This window comes from Apium graveolens, chromosome 4, assembly GCF_009905375.1.
Source record: "Apium graveolens cultivar Ventura chromosome 4, ASM990537v1, whole genome shotgun sequence".
NCBI lineage: Eukaryota > Viridiplantae > Streptophyta > Magnoliopsida > Apiales > Apiaceae > Apium > Apium graveolens.
In genome coordinates, this window is record NC_133650.1 from 254,138,932 (window position 1) to 254,147,002 (window position 8,071).

An 8,071-nucleotide genomic window follows, 5' to 3' on the forward strand; every position below is an offset into this window, starting at 1 on the left:
TGGAGCTTGGCCGAATGGAAGAAGAAAATGAGGAGTGAGAGAGTTTTGTGTTGTGTTTCTTGGATGCTTCTTGCATAAGATTGTATTTATATTGTATATCTTCTAGCATATGTCCTAGAACTAGAGTATGTTGGCATATCTTTGAACAAATCATGCTAGCCTCCTAGACTACAAGCTAATCTACTTGATTTTAGGCTTTAGCTCACTATTTCTTAGCTTTAGGTTATCATTCCTATATAGCTAGGTTACTATTTGATGACTTAACCATGGTTAGTTTCTTACCATAGTTAATTAGTTTAGTTAGTTTGGTTCGATACGTTTATTTATTCGTTTACGCGTTTGCTCGGTCGCTTAATCGTTTTCGTAATAATTTCTCGTAAACGGTTCACGATGTAAATCCTTTCACATACATTCTTTATGTTTTGAAGCATCGTTCTTGGATATAAATCCGTAGGATTTTAAATTCGTAATTATATTGTGATTCCCGTAATCCTCGTTGATTCGTAAATACGGTCATTTTTTAAAGTTCATTTTTTTCGAAAACTAATAACGTTTACATACACTCATTTGGTACGTATAATCATGTTATCAACTCCGAAACTCAATTTCTCATGCACAACATAGTGTGAGCTAAAAAGTTTTTCCCATTTGTCAGGGTTACTATTCATTAAGCGTTTTACAAGGTCTCAAAGATTCGAGTTATTATATTACTATTCATAAAGGTCTTTTACCGATATCAAAAATTTGGGTTCTTACATTCATAATCTTGCATTACAGATATGCACCTACCCATTCTAGCACCTAAACTAATTACAGATTTGGTGGTCACGACTTACAGGCACAAACAAACATTCACAAGTCCTGGATTAAGATATTGTCTTATAAGTTTTCTTGAATACCATGATAAATAAAAATAACATTCTGATTTTAACCTTTAACTATTTCTTTACATACAAAAAGTTTCTCAGCACATACCTTTAACATGAAACTGTGAACTAAAAACCATCTAGTGTTCGATGTAGGCAGAAGATCATCTTAAGGACCGCAGTTCAAAAAATAAAATACAGGTTCATCGAAACAAAAATACTTTAAATCTGTAGCTAATGTCAGTTTTAATCATTATCTTGCTACATCAATTAAGCATGTATATGTGATGTCATAAATCAAATATATTGAATATGAATCAGATTCAAACTTCCCATTCAAGACCTTGCTTTCTGTCTCAATATCCTCTACGACTTAGCTACATTCAGCTTCTAAGGTTCTTGTGTACACGAAAGAAGATAGTAAGTAAGATCTTTTCTTTCTGACCAGTGGAGTGCAACAAAGAAGAGGCCTTCAGGGCCAAAGTATTGGCAGAGACGAAAATGGAAAAAGGACTTTATGGGGGCTCGAAAGAATATGCAGCTGTATTGCTTTTGTAGAACCTCTATCCTGGATTGGAGAACATTTCCCAGTTACGCTTTCATCCAAAACTAACTAATCTTTTAGATAAAGGGGTAGTATATGTTACTAAATGAATAATAATAGAACATTATAGATATGTTGCACTGTCCAAGAGTTCGTATTCAGTTGGAAAAGTTTACTACAAAAAGTCCAACATGTTTCTTCAGTTCTACCACATATTTACACTAAAAGTGAAGGGTCAAACATGATAACATCGTCCAATTACAATATCAAACACAGTACTTAACATACAACTGAAGGCTTCTCGATAAAATATCATGGCATGGCTACATATTAGTTTTGTGAAAGTAGAACAAAAAATAAGAGAAGTGTTCTTTTAACTAGTCCACGAATTTTAATATTTAGAGAAAATACTGGATGTAGATTGAAGTAATCTTGGTATGATGTCAGAACTACCTGAGTGGAGTCAATACTATCACGATGAAAATGGCAGATTTTTCCCAAAGCAGAAACAGCATTATCGTACGCCATTACATTATCTGATTGAAGAGCATTTGGGTGCCTTATCACAGCATTTAATCTCGATAAAGCCTCTGAACAAGGTGCAAACACGAGTGGAAAATACGTAAGGATCCATCGGAAACACTACACAGAAAGTCCGGTACCAAGCATTAGGAAAGTAGAATACCCCCAACAAGTGGTTTAAAGACAGAACCTCCATATTCTGCACAAACCCCAAGTCCATATACAGCTGCCTGATACAACGGAAAAAGCTAGTTACAGTGTGAACATATTCCATTAGCAACTAAAGGCCCAGAATCTCTATCCTGGATTAGAGAACATTTCCCAGTTAATTCTGGTTTGTGACGTGCACTGTTCTGCTGAAAGTAAGGTCCTTGGAACTGAAATGGATTGGTAATGGCATCCTTAAACTTGAGAAAACTGCTGATAATGTACAGATAAAGAAGCAATTCAGAAAGTTTTATCTTCATCTTCATCCGGATAATAACAAGTTTGCTGGAGTTGCAGATGCCTTTTAAGTTAATTGGTGAAGCTCAGAGGGTGCTTCTGGACAAAGTAAAAAAGAAGATGCATAATCTGAAACGTAGATCTGCTGTAGGAAATGGGGCTCCAAAGCAAGCAAGCAAGCCTTCCAATGTCCAGAGGCAAGCACATGATGAAAATAGTTCCATGAGCGCAAATAGACATGTCCAGAAGGCACCACAGACTGCGCAAACAGGATTTAATAGCAATAACCCAACTTTCTGGACTGCATGTCCACTCTTTTATACAAGGTACCAATATTACAAAAGCGTGCTTTACCGGAATCTCTGTTGTCGAAATTGTCAACATGTCTTTACTGCCTATGAAGTCGGAAGTCGGAGATCAAGGAGTAGCACCAGAAAGCAACTTGAACCAGGCATATTGTTATTACGCAAAATTCTGCACAAAGATAAGAGTAGAAAAAATCAGTCATAGTATATCTTTCAGAAAAGTAATTAGGAAATTCAGAATAACTATTGCAAAGAAAATATAAGCATATGCACACACACATACTAGGAGCAAGAACAAATTTCCTTACAAGGTAGTCAGAGACTTCATTTTCTTAATAAATTCTAGTGTAGAGCTCCCATTAGCTAAATTACTTATTCTCCTGTGCAATTTATTTTCTAAAGCGGAAAATAGCTCAATGCATCTTACAATTGAAAATGATAACAGTTTCCCTGAAATATTAACGTAAAACAAAATCAGTGCGCTTCTGATGTATAGCACCAAAAAAATAAATTAATGCTTCGAGCATTTAGTAATTGAGAAATGACTTCTTTTCAACTAGAAAACTTTCTGCATCAAGCTTATATTTAAGTTCTAATAGATGATGTTTAGAGGTTCTAATTGATGATGTTTAGAGGTTGGGAAAGAACTGATGTAGAACTGTCATACTCGATGCTGCTAGGAGGATGAAGGTAGAAAACATACGATATAGCCTTCGACACCAGCATTGTCCTTTTAACAGTGACGCTATCGGAAAATGCGCCGAATCTTGATTCATCTTACGGGAATGATTCTTTAAGGAGAATGAAGCTATCCCTGCCCGACTTTTCGGTCTAGAACAATAATTACAACAAAGTTACAAATATAGAATGTTATTTTAGCAAAGTGAGCTACAAATGCAGTAATATATACATACATAGAATCTTATTATAGTCACAGAACATACACACATTAAATTACTTTATCTTGGTAATGAGAAACTAGGACCGTATTCCTTTTTTCTTTAATTAAGCTTAAATCTTTAAACAATCGAAGCTCTGTAGATAAGTAAAAGCAATTCATAAAGTAAAATATGACCTGTTTATTTATGATTACGCATTAAACAAAAGCAGGAAGATGATAAAGTAAAATGATGACTTGTTGATGCAATTCATAGAGCAGAAGAACCATCAAAACTTACCGGCATGAGAGTTATCCATCAACCAGCTTAAGCAGCTGCTGCGAAGAATCACTCAGGATAAGCCCCAATTTACCGGTTAATCGGACAGAAAGAATTAAAGCCCCAATTTGAAACCCTGGACACCCTGCAAAATCATATAAATTGAAAAGTCAGAAAGAACCTTTCAATTAGAGTCATATACTTAATCAAATATCAAACCTTTCATTTGATTTCGATTCATCCCTAAGAGTGGAGAGAATGTTTTCAGAAAGAGCTGAGAGAGAGATGCGAGTATGTTTGATGAGCGTGTTTTGTAAGTGACCCCGTCCTGTCTTTTTCATTTGGGGGGGAAATACCGCCCCTTTTTTCACCTAAAAAACTGTACTTTAATTTTTATTTTTTTAATTTTACTTTTTAAAATTTAAATATTTAAATATTATTTATTAAATAAAAGAAAAAAACTAAATTCTCTATTTATGTACAATTTACTTTTACAAATTTTATTATATTATATATTACATTTTTTATTCAATAATAAATCGGAATATAATTTTAATATTAATTTATAATAATATTTGTACTTCAATATATTTTTTAAATTAAAAAGTAACTAATGTAACACCTGGTGTTACATGTCGTGCAACACCGATAATTCTATGAAACACTAGTGTTATAACTACTGTAATATTAATTGAGGGGTGTTACAATAGGATAAAAAATTCTTAGCTAATGTAACGCTGCTTGTAACACTTGCATTACAGTAGGCCACTTATGGCGTAGTGGAAGTTTTGAAGAAAATAGGAAAGGTCGCTTACGAGATAGCGTTGCCGCCGTAGTTGCAACATATCCATAATGTGTTCCACATATCTATGTTGAAGCCATATATTCCCGATTCAATAGGCCACTTATGGTGTAGTGGAAGTTTTGAAGAAAATAGGAAAGGTCGCTTACGAGATAGCGTTGCCGCCGTAGTTGCAACATATCCATAATGTGTTCCACATATCTATGTTGAAACCATATATTCCCGATTCAAATAAAGTCATAGAGTATGAACCGATTGAGCTTCAGCCAAATTTGTCCTATGTGGAACAGCCAATCCAGATTTTAGATCGTAAAGAGCGAGTCCTTAGAAATAAGTCAATCCTCATAGTGAAAATCCTTTGGAGAAATCATCGAGTAGAAGAGTCTACTTGGGAGTTAGAATAGACATGCTTGATAAATATCCTCATTTGTTTAGTTAAGTCACATTCTGGGGAAAAAATCTTTTTAAGGGGGGGGGATATAATGACTCGTATATTTTGTAATATTTTGCAAGTATAATTATTGAATAATTAATTAAATAAAATATATTTGTTGGTTTTGACAGTTGTGTGTCGGTCCTTGATATTTATGTGTGAACTATTGGTGTATAAGATTGAGTTGTGTAATTAATTATTGAGTGGTATTGTTTTGCTTCGCGTTTAAAAGTGATTTTATTGCAGTTTTATTTTCATAAATATTTGGATTGTCTCTAAAATTATTTTTGTAATTTTAAAATTTCAATAATTATTTTTAGGATTTTATAAAATTGAGAAATCAATATTTCATTAATTATTTATCATTAAATGATTTTCTGATCGCATTTATTTGTAAACTCCGTATTTAATTTCAGAATTCTTCAAAAATCACGAAACTCATATTTTATTAAGTTCATAATATTCTGAGAATTTTAAAAATTATTTTGGAAATCTTGGGATTAATTTCACCCACGTGTCGATTCGTTTAATTGTTAAAAGCAGGTATAAATTGCGTTTCGAAAATTGTTTTAAAATTATGAAATTTATGTTTTTATTCACTTCGAGATATCCATAAAACTTTAAAACTATTTTGGTACGTTTTTGAGTTTGTTTTATCCGTAACTTATTTCGTAAATAATAAACTCGGGGTATAACTAAACCTACAGAATAAGAAATTGTGGTGAATAAGGGGGCGACACGTATCACAATTAAGGATACGTGTCTGCAGCTTACAATTTGGGAAATAAACATCACTTTCCCTTTTGTATCTCCCTCGGCTCGGCTGTATTCTCTTGAACTCTCTCTCTCTCGACTCTCTTTCTCTGCTCTCTCTCTCTCGCCTCTCGTTTCTCTCGGTTTCTTATTTCCTCCTCCTTCCTCGGATCTTCCCGGTGTCGTCTCTGGTTGCCGCCGTTGTTCCGCCGCCGCCTTTTTCCGGTGAGCTTGGTGGTTTGTATATATATATATGTGCGTACTTGTGAGTGTTGTAGTGTGTTGATCTCCTTGTGTTCCCTGTGTTCATGTGCTGCCTTGTTTTTGGGCCGTTTTCCGGCTGCCCTGTGTTTTCCGATTGTTGTTTGTGTTGTGGCGCGTGTTTTCGCACGTGTGTTGTGGATTCTCATTCTATTAATTTTAATTATTCTCTGCATGTATTAATTGATTGGATTTTGTAAAATGAATAATTCGTGCGGGGATGAATTATTAAAAAAAATAATCGTTGAAATTATTGTTTTGGAACCCGAGTAGTCGGGTGCCCCGAAAATTTTGTCGCCGTCCGCGATGAATTTTTACGAGCGGACGGTGGACGGTGATGAATTGAGTTTGAGTCCTAAATACAAAACAAATAAAACGATTTGTATAATCTTGTAGTTTATATCTCTGTTTGTTGTATTTAGTGAAGTCAACTCCTGACCCCGGGGTTGAGACCATCACATTCACACGCAGTTATATTATATTTGTAAGAAGTTTTAAAAAGATTGTGAAAAAACCAAGAATTATATTCAACCCCCCATTTCGTAATTCTACTTGTTAGATTGTTTGGGATTAACACTACATGTCTTTGTGCTGGATTCCAAACTGATCCTAGAGAATCTCATTTAGTAGCTATTTAGAGAATTTTCATATATCTCAAGGGTACACCAAAACTTGGCATTTGGTACCCTAGAGATTCTGGTTTTGATCTAATTGGCTATTCAGATGCAGATTATGCAGGTTGCAGAATTGACAGAAAAAGCACTACATGAACATGTCAATTTTTAGGAAATAAGCTGGTGTCCTGGTTTAATAAGAAATACACTCAGTTTCTACTTCAACAGCCGAGGCTGAATACATTGCTGTTGGAAGCTATTGTGCACAGATTTTATGAATGAGAAATCAATTATTGGATTATGGTCTACATATGGACAATAATCCAATCTTCTGTGACAACACAAGTTCCATTACCATTACTGAAAATCTCGTGCAACGTTCAAGGACAAAACACATTGATATCAAGTATCATTTCATAAGAGAGCATGTGATGAATGGTGCTGTGGAACTACATTTTGTTCCAAGTGAGCAGCATCTTGCATGCATCTTTACCAAGCCACTTGATGAATCAACTTTTACCAGGTTGGTAAGTGAGTTAGGTATGCTAAACTACTCTTAATTTGTTATTTTTGATGCCAATGCAATTTGTAATGCAGCCAGAAATAAATTTGACTTTTTTGATCAAGTCATGAAAAGGTGAAATTTTGGGTAAGTCAAAATTACTCTTTCAACGGATAAGGATTATCCGTTGATAGTCAAAGATATTTCTGGGTACATTATCCTTAAACGGATAATGGTGCAGTTGATATCTATTGATCAATTATAACCGTTGATTCCATAATGTTATTCATTAATTTATACTTATAGTCATGCATGTATACGTCGATGGACAATTTTAGAATTTCTGCGATTTACTTTATTTTTAAACGGTTATTTTTGGCAATTATCATTGGGTATTTACCTTTATTTTTAATCATTTGTTTGCTTTTCTCGGAAAGTATAAAGCCAATTTTATTTTTAGATCTCTCTTTTATCTTTCTCTAAATTCACAAGGAAAATTTACTCTCTTTCATCTCCAAAACCCCTTGCTCTCTGTAACTTCAAAACTTAGCAAAAATGGCACCAGTTGTGAGAGTCATGTCTCAGACAGGGTATGTTTATGAGAAGAATAACTTTGTAGCACTGGTCGATAAAAATGTTGCACATGAGGACTACCACAAGATGATGGAGTTCATTAGCAACTACAAACTCAAGTACTCTATGCTCGAGTCACCAGTAATCTACTGTGAAGTACTAGAAGAACTTTGGGCTACTGTTATTTTAGATTCCAAGGACATGACTCTTACCTTTACTCTCAAAGGTAATAATTACTGTGTTAATTCTGATGTTATCCAGTCATGCTTCAAATTTCCTGAAAATAACACAAATG

At 34.3% G+C, this 8,071-nt stretch overlaps 1 long non-coding RNA gene across 5 annotated transcripts; it reads right to left on the minus strand.

The window, feature by feature from the left end:
* Positions 1-921: 921 nt before the first annotated feature.
* On the minus strand, positions 922-4,190 carry LOC141720835 (uncharacterized). Of its 5 annotated transcripts, none has more exons than XR_012574577.1 (5): positions 4,058-4,190; positions 3,860-3,983; positions 3,385-3,512; positions 1,861-2,850; positions 922-1,434 (listed from the first exon to the last, which is right to left on the minus strand). It is a non-coding gene; the product is annotated as an uncharacterized LOC141720835 (long non-coding RNA). The 5 variants fall into 5 exon arrangements; XR_012574574.1 differs by having other exon boundaries at positions 926-1,434; positions 1,864-2,850; XR_012574575.1 differs by lacking the exon at positions 922-1,434 and adding an exon at positions 2,990-3,131 and having other exon boundaries at positions 1,479-2,850.
* Between the last annotated feature and the right edge of the window lie 3,881 nt (positions 4,191-8,071).